At 37.2% G+C, this 14,546-nt stretch overlaps 1 non-coding gene across 1 annotated transcript; it reads right to left on the bottom strand.

Moving 5' to 3' along the window:
* Nucleotides 1-13,763: 13,763 nt before the first annotated feature.
* On the bottom strand, nucleotides 13,764-13,868 carry LOC129404560 (U6 spliceosomal RNA). The gene has a single exon (XR_008629954.1). It is a non-coding gene; the product is annotated as a U6 spliceosomal RNA (small nuclear RNA).
* Between the last annotated feature and the right edge of the window lie 678 nt (nucleotides 13,869-14,546).

A 14,546-nucleotide genomic window follows, 5' to 3' on the forward strand; every position in this document is an offset into this window, starting at 1 on the left:
AAAGAGACCGTAATAAAAAGACTCCAAGACATATCATAATCAGAATGACAAATACCACAGATAGAGACACAATATTGCAAGCAGCAAGATAAAAGAAGGAAATCACATACAAAGAAACACACCTTAGATTTACAACAGACTATTAGAGGAAACTATCAGAGGAAACAGTATGAGCCCGAAGACAACGGTGGAATATAGTGGAAATGCCCAATGAAATGAAGGCCTCACGAAGAATACTTTATCCAGCTAAACTTTCACTCAAACTCAGAGGAACAATACACTATTTCATGGATAACAACAGCTGAGCAACTTCATAGACTTAAAACCAACCTTAAATGGTGGGGGAAACGGGCTACTGTAAGACAAGATACACCACTACAAGCACAACAAACCTCTACAGAAAGATGGCACAAAACCCCATGACAATAGTCTCTCTCAATGTCAATGGTCTAAATGCACCAATTTAGAGACACTGAGTGGCAAAATGATTCAAAAACTGAACCCAACATTCCACTGCCTACAAGAAACACATCTGAACAGTCAGAGCAAACACAGACTCAGAGGATGGAAAACAACCCTTCAAGCAAACAACACCCTCAAAAAATCTGGAGTGGCCATATTAGTATCTAACAACATAGATTTCAGCCTGAAAAAGATTAGAAGGGACAGTGAAGGCCATTTTTAATAATCAAGGGATGTTTACAGCAGGAAGAAATCACACTCCTAAATATATACTCACCCAGTGAGTGACCAGAAAAACACTTAAAACAACTGTTAATAGACTTAAAGGAGGATATTGGTAGCAACACAATAGTATTTGGAGACTTCAACACCACCTTATCACCTATGGATAGATCAAAAAGATTAAAACTCAGTAAGGAAGTACTGGCTTTGAAGGAAAAAAAGTCAGAGAGCTGTCTAATAGATGTATACAGGGCTTTTCATCCCCCAAAAAAGATGAATACACATTATTTTACATTGCACATGAGACATTTTCCAAGGTAGACCACTTGCTCAGCCATAAAACATACCTCAATAGAATCAGGAAGATAGAAATCATATCAACACTCTTTTCAGACCACAATACACTGGATATAAAAGTTAATCACACAGAGACATAGAGAATCAAATCAAACACCAGGAAATTAAACAACTCAATGTTGAACAACAAGTGGATCAGGGAGGAAATCAAGGAAGAAATAAAAAAAATACCTGGAAAAAAATGAGAATGAAGACATGAGCTACCAGAACTTGTGGGACACAGATAAAGCAATGTTAGGGGGAAAATTTACAGCTCTGCAAGCATTTCTTAGGAAGAAAGGGCCTACATAAATAACCTGACTTCACAGCTCAAGATCTTAGAAAAGGACCAACAAAAGGAGCCCAAACCAGGCAGGAGGAAGGAAATAATAAAACTTAGAGCAGAAATTAACGACATGGAAGCCCAAAAATCAATCCAAAAGATCAAGGAAACCAAGAGCTGATTCTTTGAGAAAATGAACAAGATTGATAAACTACTAGCAAGACTCACAAAGAAAGAGAGAGAACCCTTATAAACCAAATCAGAAATGAAAAGCAGGACATCACAACAGAAACCAAAGGAATTCAAAAGATCATCAGAGATTACTTTGAAAGTCTGTGTGCCACAAAACAAGAAAACCTAGAAGAAATGGCTAAATTCCTGGATTTCTATAACCTCCCAAGGCTGAGCCAAGAATATTTGGAATTATCATTATCCAAACTACTATCCTATTACTATCAAGGAAATTGAAACAATAATCAAAAGTCTCCCCCAGAACAAAACCCTACATCCAGATGGATTTACTAACAAATTCTTCCAAACATTTAGAGGACCTATTACCATCTCTTTTCAAGCTTTTCCAGGAAATTGAAGAAACAGGAACACTCACAGTTTCTATGAGGCACATATCACCCTAATACCAAGAGCAAAGAGACACCACATAAAAAGAAAATTATAGGCTTATATCCCTGATGGGGCTGGAGCGATAGCACAGCGGTAGGGTGTTCGCCTTTCACGCGGTCAACCCGTGTTCAATTCCTCCGTCCCTCTCGGAGAGCCCGGCAAGCTACCGAGAGTATCGCACCTTCACGGCAGAGCACAGAAAGCTACCCATTGCGTATTGGATATGCCAAAAACGGTAACAAATAAGTCTCAAAACGAGAGATGCTACTGGTGCCCACTCAAACAAATCAATGAGCAACAGATGACAGTGACAGTGATATCCCTGATGAACCCTGATACACAGATCCTCAACAAAATATTAGCAAATAGAATCCAACAACCCATCAAAAAGATCATATACCATGACCAAATAGGATTCATCCTGGGGATGCAAGGATTGTTTAACATTCACAAGTCAATAAACATAATCCATCATATAAATAAAAGAAAAGTTAAAAGCCATATGATCACAAAAATACATGCAGAGAAAGCATTTGACAAGATCTAGCAACCGTTTATGATGAACACTCTCATCATAATGGAAATTGAAGGAACTTTCCTCAATATAATCAAAGCCATCTACCACAAGCCTATGGAAAGCATTATCCTCAATGGGGAAAAACTAAGAGGCTTCCCTCTAAGATCAGGGACAAGACTAAGGTGCCCACTCTCACCATTTCTGTAAACAATATAGTGCACTTCTAGTACACAATATAGTACTAGAAGTACTTGCCATAGCAGTTAGGCAAAAAAAAAAAGATATTAAGAGCATCCAGATAGGAAAGGAGGAAATCAAACTCTCACTCTTTGCAGATGACATATTATATTTAGAGAACCCTAAAGCCTCTACCAAAAAGCTCCTAGAAACAACAGACTTGTATAATAAAGTCACAGGCTATAAAATCTATACCCAAAAGTCCATTACTTTCCTATACACAAATATGAGAGAGAAGAAAGTGATATGAAAAAAAGCAATCCCATTCACAATCATGCCTCAGAAAATCAAGTACCTCAGAATAAGTTTTTCTAAGGAGGTAAAGGACTTGTACAAAGAAAACTATAAAACGCTACTTCAAGAAATAAAAGAGAACATGAGGAAATGGAAACATATCGCCTGTTCATGGATTGGTAGAATTAACTTTGTCAAAATGACAATACTCCCCAAAGCATTGTCATTCAATGCGAGCCCTATAAGGGTACACTTGACATTCTTCAAAGAAATTGATTAAACACTTCTGAAATTCATATTGCAAAACAAGCCCCTACAAATAACTAAAGCAATTGTTGGGGGGGGAAAGATTTGAGGCATCATCTTCCCAAACCTCAAACTGTACTACAAAGTGGTAATAATTAAAACAGCATGTCATTGGAACAGACAGATCATCAGATCAATGAAATAGGGTTGAATATCCTTACACACAACCTCAAATATCTGATCATCTAATCTTTTATAAGAGATCAAGAAATATAAAGTGGAGCAAGGAAAGCCTCTTTAACAAATCCTGCTGGCAAAACTGGACAGCTACATGCAAAAAATAGGCTCACACCTCTACCTAACACCATGCACAAAAGACTGATCAAAATGGACTAAAGACCTCAATATCAGACCAGACTCCATAAGGTACATTGAATAAAAGGTTGGCAAACACTCCACGACATTGAAGCTAAAGGTGTCTTCAAAGACGAAACACCATTGACCAAACAAGTGGAAACAGAGATAAACAAATGGGACAATCTTAAACTAAGAAACTTCTGCATCTCAAGAGAAATAGTGACCAGAATAAAAAGACAGTCTACCAAATGGAAAAGGATATTCACCCAATCCCCTTCTGATATGGGGTTAATATCAAGGACATACAAGGCACTCGTTGAACTCTACAAGAAGAAAATATCCATCCCATCAGAAAATGGGGCAATGAAATTAACAGAAACTTTCTCAAAAAAAAAAATCTGTACCGTCAAAATGCACATGGAAAAATACTCTTCAACACTAATCATTAGGGAGATGCAGATCAAAACAACAATGAAAATTATCTCACACCACAGAGACTGGCCCACATCCAAAAGAACAAAAGCAACTGATGTTTGCATGGATGTGGGGACAAGGGGCCTCACCTTCATTGTTGGTGGGAATGCTGACTGGCTCAGTCCTTTTGGAAAACAATATCACGTTTCTCAAAAATCTAGAAATTGAGCTCAAATTTGACCCAACAATACCACTTCTGGGACTATATCCTGGAGATGCAAAAAAAAAAAAAACATACAGTAGAAATGACATCTGCACTTGTATATTCATTGCAGCACTATTTAAAATAGTCAGAATCTGGAAAAAGAAAACCTGATTGCCTGAGAATAGATGGCTGGTTAAAGAAACTTTGGTACATCTACACAATGGAATACTATGCAGCTGTTAGAAAAGATGAAATTATGAAATTTGCAAATAATTGGATGGATGCAGAGTATTATGCTAAGTGAAATGAGTCAAAGAGAGAGGGACAGACATAGAATGACTGCACTCATTTGCAGAATATAAAGCAACATAATGGGAGACTAACACCCAAGGATAGCAGAGGTCCACGAGGATCTTTACATAGCTTGGAAGCTGGCCTCACATGCTGAGGGAAAAGGCAGCAGGGATAGAGAAGCGATTGCTAAGTAAAGGATGCTTGGAGGGCTCGCTTGGGATGGGAGATGTATACTGAAAGTAGACCATGGAGCAAACATGATGGCTACTTTGTACCTTTGTTGCAAACCTTAACACCCAAAAGGAGAGTAAATAAAAGGAATGTTCCTGCCACAAAGGCAGGATGGGGGTATACGGGAGGTGGGGGAGGGATACTGGAAACATTGGTGGTGGAGAATGGACACTGGTGGAAGGATGGGTACTCAATAATTGTATGACTTAAATGTAATCACTAAAGTTTGTAAATCTGTAACTGTATCTCACTTTAAAAAGACTGTATGGAATATAAATTGTAGCTTAATAAAACCGAACACATACACATACACAAACAAGAACAGACACTAAGGATCATGCAGCTTCTGACTTCTCTCTCTTTCTCTCTCTGTCTCCATCTCTCTTTCTTTCTGTATATTTTTGCTTTTAAAACCTGCCACGATGCTATAAAGAAAGTTCAGATAAGGGCTAGAGTACAGTGAGTATGGGGTATGCTTTCCTCATGCACAGCCAACCTGGGTTTGATTCCAGACATCCCATATGGTCCCCAAGCACTGGCAGGAGTGATTCCTGAGCACAGAAGTAGGAGTAAGCCTGACAACTACTGGGTGTGGCCCAATAACCAAAAAATCTCAGATAGAGAGATTATCAACCAAAATCTCTGCTGGACACTTTGTCATCAGTTAATCACCATCAACTACCAGAAACTAAGAGTAAATAAATTTCCAGATGATTCCAGGCCCATTCCAGATGATTCCATGTTTCAGACATGATGGACCAGAAACAAAGCATTCCTGCTAGGCACTCTGAATTCTTGACCACGACAGAGAGTGTAAAATGATTGCTGTTTTAAGACACAACATTTTGTATCAACTTGTTTCATCAGTAGATAATTATTCCTTTTACTAAGAAAATCACAATACAATCGAATGTAAAATAATGACGATTAGAAATTATAAAAATGAAAGGATTTCTGGATTAGTGAGAGCACATAATTAGGGAATAAATTTATTCCTAAAAGTAGATCCATTAGAATTCAGGGAATGAGAAAGAGCTTACATCATTGATGAACTAGAAAACTGAACACTAAATAGAATCAATAAGTAAAATGACTTTGACAGAGACCAGGGAAAGGTACCCATAAATAAAAGCATTTTATGGTTTTTCAGCTCAATCTTGGTAACAATTAACTGTCTGATGTTGGAAAAGAACTTCTCTGAACAAGTTTCCATAAATGCAAAATGGCTGCTGAGAAGATTCAATGAGATGATGCATGTTAAACACTCAGCATAAGGCCTAACTTAATAAATATTTTAATACAATCATGAAATACTCGCAGTGCCACTAACCACATGCACTCTCTACTTACAAAGTTACCACTCAATAATACATTTAGAGATGAACAAAAAGCTCATCTATTTTGTTTTATCAATAACTTTATTAAGTCATTAGTTATAGACATTCAATATTCCAACACCAATCCTACCTCCTTCCCACCATTATTTCCAATATTTTCCAATCACCCTTGAGCCTCTCCTCATAGAGGGTCTTCAATAATTTATTTTACATTGTTTGCAATAAATAATTTTCTAAAAACATAATAAAAAAATGTTTTCTTAGAAGAAAGTTAGTGGAGATTATTTTATCTCACCACAGAGCCCTTAAACTCTTGTACACATGATTACTAACATGTTGTTACAAGTTAATTCTTCTGTGTTTATATTTTGTTAATCAGGATTGGTTGACTTCTACATTATATCCCATCTAATGTGGTGTATGACTCCTGGTTTTATCAGTGTTATAGGGTTTGAAATGTCATGCGGCTGAAATCATGACCACATACTCCAGGATGTCCAGAATTTCTAACGGGGCGATACAGCTGGAGTTAAATTCTTAACTGAAACATTCATGAAACTCAAACATCATCTTTCTTTTTTATCATTCCTAATCAATTCTTTAAAGCAACTTGTTTAAAATTTGTAGCCAGAAAAATAATATAGGGGTTAAGGTATTTACCCTTATTTGGCATGTAAGCTGGCCTCAGTTTAATTCCTGACACCATTTGGTCCCATAGGCACTTTCAGAATTAGTTCCTGAGGGAAGGAAGAAGGGAAAGAAGGGAGGGATCAAGGGAGGGAGAGAGAATGAGAGAATGAGAAAGGGAGGGAATGAGAAAGAAAGAAAGTTATGGTTGTGGCTAAACAGTTAAAGTATGACTTTTTATTTGATATATGTTATTCATGGAATTTTACAGTAACGAATGCAGTTTCAGATGATGCATTTGTTGCTAGCAGAGCAGTATTGCCATGTCTTTTATTTTTTTGCATAACTATATCAGATGATATAGTTTTTCCATGTGTGATTTGCTATTTTAGCGAATCAGTGATAGCAAAGTCAAAAGAAAAATATTTTAAGTAGGGATAGAAGAAGAAACCTGGCCATATTTCTTCCATTAAAGTTATTGCTGTTTTTGGTTAGAGAATCTTATCAGTAAGCCAGCAGGAAAATAAACAGGCAGCCTCAATAAACATGGTCTGATGTGATAGGCAGTGACCAGATTCATCTTATACGAATATCTTCTGTTACACTTCACTGAGTGATTGAGATGTGAACAGGAAACAAGGCTGACCTCTAGTAAGAGAAAAGCATGTATTTGGAGCTGTGCATTCCCACTGTGTCACTTTGCCACTTCAAGGACATCAGCGAAGAATTTCCATCAAAGGCATTTATAAAAAAATCTCTACCTAAGATTTAGTGTACAGACTTATCTGTATCTTACCTGTCTTTCTGTCCCTAACCTCCTGCGTGATATCTTGATCACAAGAGGCATTCAATAAGTGTATGCTGAACTGAATTTAAGTACTAAGTCAAACAGTGGACTCAGGTTGTAAAACTACTCTACATAACTTTCAAAATAATAAAGTTATGCTTCTCCCCCTAGCTCAATAAAATCACACTACATCTATTGTTATACTTTTCTGATATAACTATCTGAAAAACATAGTAGAAAAATCTCTGCAAAAATCTCTGGAACTAGACTAGCTGAATCCAAAACTCAGTTCTGTCACTTTCTCAATGGTTTATCCTCTCTGTGCCTCAGGGTATTGTCTGCAAAATGGAAAATAACAATGCCTTTCTGTTACAAATATCGTGAGGATTTTATACACATACGTAATAAATAGATTCCAGCTGGTACATTAAAAAAAGCAGTCAGTGGTGATTAGCCAGACAGATAAGCATCCAATCTGTTATTGTCTGAGATGTGTATCCACGGGCCAAGTCCTGACATCCCCTGTTGTTAAACTGCTTAGGAAGTCACACAAAGAGCAGTAGAGACTTTGCATTCAGACTCTAAGAAGGATCATCATCATCATCATCATCATCCCATTTATCATTGATTTTCTCGAGCGGTCTCAGTACTCTCCATTCATCCTAGCTCTGAAATTTTAGAAGCCTCTCTTTACTCGTCCCTCCCAACGGTGCCACATGGAGGATCTTTCAGGGTCAGGGAATGAGACCCATCATTGTTACTGGTTTTGGCATATGAATATGCCACGGGAAGTTTGCCAGGCTCTACCGTGTGGGCAGGAAACACTCGGTAGCTTGTCAGGTTCTCCGATAGGGAGAACTAGGCTACAAGATGTTGTCCGGGAGCTTGGTATTTTATAGTCTCTGGATGTTGACCATTGATGGGATTACATGGCGCCAGGGGCAGTTTCTGGGTGTGACCACCTCGCTACTGGAAAATGGGGGATCTGGGCAGAAGAGGCCCAGTCTGGATCCAAGCAGGCTTGGAGATCTCAGCCATGGGTCCCACACACCTGAGTTCTTCTGCCAGTTCCTTCATGCATGAGGCTCGTCCGAATGTGTGGAGAGGGGTCTTGAGCAGGGCTGTGGCTGGGTTCCGGAGGTCCTCGGCTGCAGGGGCTCTGTTGGGGGGTGGGGAGGGAAACTCAACCCATTCCGTCCAAGGGGTCCCGGTGAAGACAATCAGGAGCAGGGGCAAGAGACTCTGTGTAGCTCTCTTCCGGGAGCTTGGTCTTATAGTCTCTGGATGTTGGCCATTGGTGGGATTACACAACGCCGAGAGCAGTTTCTGGGTGTCACCACCTAGCTACTGGAAAATGGGGGATCTGGGCGGAAGAGTCTCTTGCCCCCCGAACCTGGCTGTCTTCACTGGGGCTCCTAGAAAGGGATGGGTTGAGTTTTCCTCTCCTCCCGAGCAGAGCCCCCGCAGCCAAGGTCCTCTGGAACCCGGCCACAGCCCTGCTCAAGGCCCCTCACCACATATTCAGACGAGCCTCACTCATGAAGGAACCAGCAGAGGAACCCAGGTGTGTGGAACGCGGGGCTGAGATCTCCAAGCCTGCTCAGATCAGGACTAAGAAGGATACCTAGAGATAATTTTATCTCTAACAAAGCTGCAGTACATGGAGAACCACACTGATGATTCTTGCAAAAAAACATAGTATTATTTTTTAATGGGCAGTTATTTTCTACCATTTTGGTTTTACAAAATGTCAGCTATGAATAAAAACATAGTATTTTTTTTAACGGGCAGTTATTTTCCTACCATTTTGGTTTTACAAAATGTCAAATATATCCTAAAAATTCAACAAATCTTTGATTTTTTTTCCCTCAGAAATTTAGACAATCTTACCAGGCTACCTTGTAAATAACCTCTAGTGGCATTCAGGATCACCTTTTTTGTTTTTTTGTATATTCTAAAATGAAAATTGTAAAAACTAAAAATACTGCTACCTAGAGCCAACTAGTTCACCTAAAGATAACCAAAGTAGAGCTCATGAAAGGCCACCAGAACAAAATGTGGATAGACATTTTAAATGCCATTTCATAATTCTACAGTGTGACCTGGTTATTTACTTATTTTGTGAAAAAAGGTAAAATTTTTTTAAAAATATCCAAAGTAGAAATGGGTACCATTATTCAAAAATATTTACCTGCCAGTTATGTGTCATACACAATCTATTACTTTGATTTCTATGACAGGAATAGCCGCTTACTTCTAAATCAAATAGGAGGGCTGGAGCAATAGTACAGTGGATAGGGCACTGGCTTTATGGATTCCATCCCTGGCATTGCAATGGGTTCCCTGAGCACTGCTAAGAGGAATTCCTGATTGCAGAGTCAGGAATGAACCCTGAGCACCTCTGGGTGTGCCCCATTCACCTTAATGCCCCAAAACAGAAGAAAAAAACCAAATAGGAATATATCTGAGTTGAGAATATCTTAGCTTCCAGAGTACAACTTTTGCCTGACTCTCCTGGCCAGGACAAACCATAGACTCCCTCAAAAGAACAAGGGCCAGATAGTGTATGTATGCATGGCCTGGCTTTTAAAGCTTTATTCAATAACTTTCTAAATATAAGTGCCTCTGTGTACACACACCTTATTGCAAATTATTTTAGTGTTCAGGATTCAAAATCAAAGAATATTAGACCAGGACACTACTACCAATAATACTAAAGTTCTCTGGTTTTAGACATTTTATTATAAGAACCCAAAGGAAATTTAAGAACATTATTTTACCTCCCACATAAGAGGTTTTTTTAGTACTATAATACAAAGGGAAATAGTTGAACCATACATACTTTGAAGTTTTATACACTTTATATTATTATAAGCCAGTGACTCCTTTTCAACTTTAAAATCTTGCTTCCGACATGTTACTTTTATAAATGATAGCTGTTTTATTTTTGTTTAGCAGGTATTTTTGTCACCATTAATCCCTCTCTCCATGCTGCTCCAATTTGCACTGATTTATAAACTTTAGGACTAGAACCATTCTATAGTTGCTTGGAATTGTCACATCTACAATGAGAGTAGAATAAAACAAAATGATGTGGATATTAGAGAATTTTTAGGTAATTTGATATGTGTCACTTTGGAGGAGAAACACAAAGACTTTTAACTCAAGGAACTTTTATTACAGTTCAATAGATATTTAAGAATCTGAAAAAAGTGCATGTGCTTTTCATTAGATATCGTGCTGAGTGGCAACCTACTTTCTGAAGTATCCTTAAGGCATAATAAGTAAAACCTCTCATTTTGTGCCTGAATACTTATATAGTACTTAATGAATTTAGAAATAACATACTAATATGGATCTCAATATTCACATATGGTTACAAGTTAATTGCATATGCACAAAGACAGCATTAAAATTATAGATTTAGTTAAGAATAGGTATCTTGGACCATATAATAAAGAGAAAGACCAAACTAAAGAGAAAGTATAGTGGGCAAAATGCTTTATCTTGTATGGTTTGATCCCTGCCGCTACATTTGGTCCCTTGAACCTCACTAGTAGTGATCCCTGAACACAGTTAGGTGTGGGCCCAGAAAACAAATGACTAGGTATCATAATGAGATATCTATTTATCCTGAAAACTCCATTACATTGAGTATTTTAAACTTTTATTTTGTCTTTTATGAAAAATTCCTTTGAATTCCTTCTACTAATATTCTGCTTCAAGTAGTAGACAGAATATGTAAGTAAAAGATTCGTCATGGAAAATTGTGAAAAAGTATAAAAATAAGGAAATAGGGCAGTGCAACTCAAATTCCCATATATACATTTACATTCACAAAACAGAAGTGATAATAAAACGAGACATGTTTGAACCATTAACAGTTGCAAACAAAAGTTAACATGCTAATAATCCCACAAATTCTCATATTTATAATAAATAGGAGGCTCCTATTTTTAGTAAATGAAAAGTATGCTCATGCAAAATTTTAGAATAAGGAGATGGAATATAGAATGAAACTTTTTTTCATTTCTGAATCACTATCCTCTTTATTATTATTCATAAAGGTAAGTCCAGAATAAAAATCTTAGAACTTATCCATGTTGAAAATGCCCCTGGGAAAAAAATTTGTCTAAATTCTAATAGTGAGGATATTTTGTAAGAGAGAATTTCTCCTGTGTTTTAGAAATAGTTCTTTTGAAACTGATATTTATGGAAGGAAAAGAAAATAATTCAAAAGTTTTGCTTTAAAATCTGTTAGGGCTGGAGCGATAGTACAGCAGGTAGGACATTTGCTTTGCACGAGGCTGACCTGGGTTTAATTCCCAGCATCCATATGGTCCCCTGAGTAATTCCTGAGTGAAAAGCTAGGAGGTAAGCCCTGCGCATTGCCAGGGGTGAGCAAAAATAAATAAATAAGATAAAAATAAAAATAAAATCTGTTAACTTCGTTCAGTATATATAATTATTTTGTATTAGGTCATTCATTTACAGCTTGTATCTCTATAATATTCAATGTATATTTTGTTTGTAGAATTTTGGGTACTATCAAGTAATCTCTGCATTCACAAAAATCCTAGTAGCGATAAATAGGTGATCCAAGACAATATATAAGCAATGGAAGTTAACAAAATCAGAAATCAAAATTTCCTATGATTTTCATTTATGATGACAATAAATTATTTGCATATAATTGTTTTAAAAATTCCCCTGAATGCTCAAAGAGATAATGTAATTATGTCAGATTTCAAAATCCTTATATTTCAAATTGCATTATATCATTTATAAGATACCATACTGCTCTGAGGATCATTATATATATAATATATAATGTCATATATATTATATATATAATAATACATATTATATATATAATATACTGGGGTAGCATTCATAATGCAGAATAGAATTCACAGGAAATGTCATTATGATGCCCACCTGATCCTGGATGCAAGTTGATGCAAAATCACCAGAAAGACTTAAGAACATACATTCTTACTAAATTTTTTAATATTAAAATATTTTCTCCAAGTCTTTCGCATTTCGATCTCAATCTAATCCTATAATTTTATATAAACAAAGCTGTTGTCAATGAAAGTAGAAAAATAAATTTTGATAGTACATTTTAAGAGTTTTGTCTAATGTGCTTATCTGGTTGTGTATCATATTGCTAATTAGCACTATAAAGCATTCAGTTGCATGAGGGTGCTCTAGATATTTTGGTACCTGAGTTAGTTAAATCTTTCATAGCAACTAAGCAAAGATGAATCTCTACTTTATCACAAAAGAGGTTGAACTAAGCCTGGAGCCAAAATAAAATACAGAATGAAAGTCTCTGTGGAGGCATTGTTAATTCATTTTATTAATAAAAAATACTTTTCCATAAAGAGATTCTATCCCCATGAAAAACAGACTGATAATAAAGCCATGCCAATGACAGATTTTTTTAATGACAGTTTTTTTAATTGTAAGCTTCTCTTGAAGAACCAATGCTGTTCATCCAAATTGAACTCTTAGCTATGAGAATATGCAATTATACAATTACTAAAAATATGAATAGAACACACCAGTTTTCTGGAGTAAAAATTCATAGAAATACTTCAATAAATAGCAATATATTGACATTTCTTTACCTGCTTTATAAAGGGAATTTATTATTGAAAATGTATTACTATTTCCTCACATATAACTCCTTTTTTTAAAATGCTTTTCTGAATACACTCTTTGCAAAATAAAAGAATTACATCACCTCCAATTCAGACAATTCTCCACAACAAGGTTAAGATTGTAAACTATTTATACCATGTTATTTTTCCTTAGACATATCCAATTGCTTCCGACTAACAGCTGAAACTACTTAATATACATTCACTGACTTTTCATTGCTGTATGCTTCATGCCTTTCCTGTCGTAGATTTCAGTGCAGGATCTCTCAAATACTTCTAGCTTGAGCTTTTCTGCTTTTTTTTTCAAACAAAAGAGGTAAATTCACTGTGGCACAGCATTATTCCACAGTATTTTTTACTTGGAATGAGTGTTGCCCTGTCATTGGTATCAGACTGGTGTCAGACTGTTACCAGTCTGAGCCCTACCCTTGATTTCAGATGCAAAAAAAGCTCATTTTTTTCTCTAAAGTGTTGACTACTTAGTTCTTGTCACGTTTAGAATTTTGGTTTTAAGAATTTGGTTTGGGGAGCTATACCGGCAGTACTCAGGGCTTACTCATGGCTCTGTGCTTAGAGATCCCTTCTGGCGAGCTTGGGAAACAATATGGGATATCTCTCATGTCAGTTACATGCAAAACAAGCACCTTATGTGATATTGTAATTCTCAGACCCATATCATATTTATTTATATTTATTTATTTATTTGTATTATTTTTATTTATCCTTGCACAAGGGCCATGCTAATCTTCTCTGTATCGTTCCAATTTTAGTACATGTGTTGCCGAAGCAAGCTGTTCGGATGAGGCTTACACATGGGGGAGCCAGTGGAGGAACCCAGGTGTGCGAGACCCGTGGCCAAGATTTCCAAGGCTGCTCGGATCGGGACTGGGATTCTTCCACCCAGATCCCCCATTTTCCAGTAGCTAGGCAGTCACACCCAGAGACTGCCCCTGGCGCCACTGTGTAATCCCATCAATGGCAAACATCCAGAGACTCTGAAACCAAGCTCCCGGAAGCACACGGCTGCAATGTGGCCTTGAGACATCTACCTAGTTCTACCTCTTGGAGAATCTGACAAGCTTCTGACAGTCTATTGCCCACTTGGGAGAGTCTGGCAAGCTCCCCGTGGCATATTCATATGCAAAATACAGTAATAAATATATACAAACCTCTCGAATAGCCTGGCAAGCTACCGAGAGTATCCTGCCTGCACAGCAGAGCCTGGCAAGCTCCCCATGGTGTATTTGATATGCCAAAAATAGTAACAACAGGTCTCATTCCCCTAATCCTGAAAAAGCCTCCAATCCTTGGGAAAGACGAGTAAAGAGAGGCTGCTAAAATCTCAGTGCTGAGTGTAATAGAGACGTTATTGGTGCCTGCTCAAGTAAATCGACGAACAATGGGATGACAGTGATACAGTGTGATTTATTTATATTTCCCAGGGACTTGTATTACATTACTTCTCTTTTT

Source organism: Sorex araneus, chromosome 4, assembly GCF_027595985.1.
Source record: "Sorex araneus isolate mSorAra2 chromosome 4, mSorAra2.pri, whole genome shotgun sequence".
Lineage (NCBI taxonomy): Eukaryota > Metazoa > Chordata > Mammalia > Eulipotyphla > Soricidae > Sorex > Sorex araneus.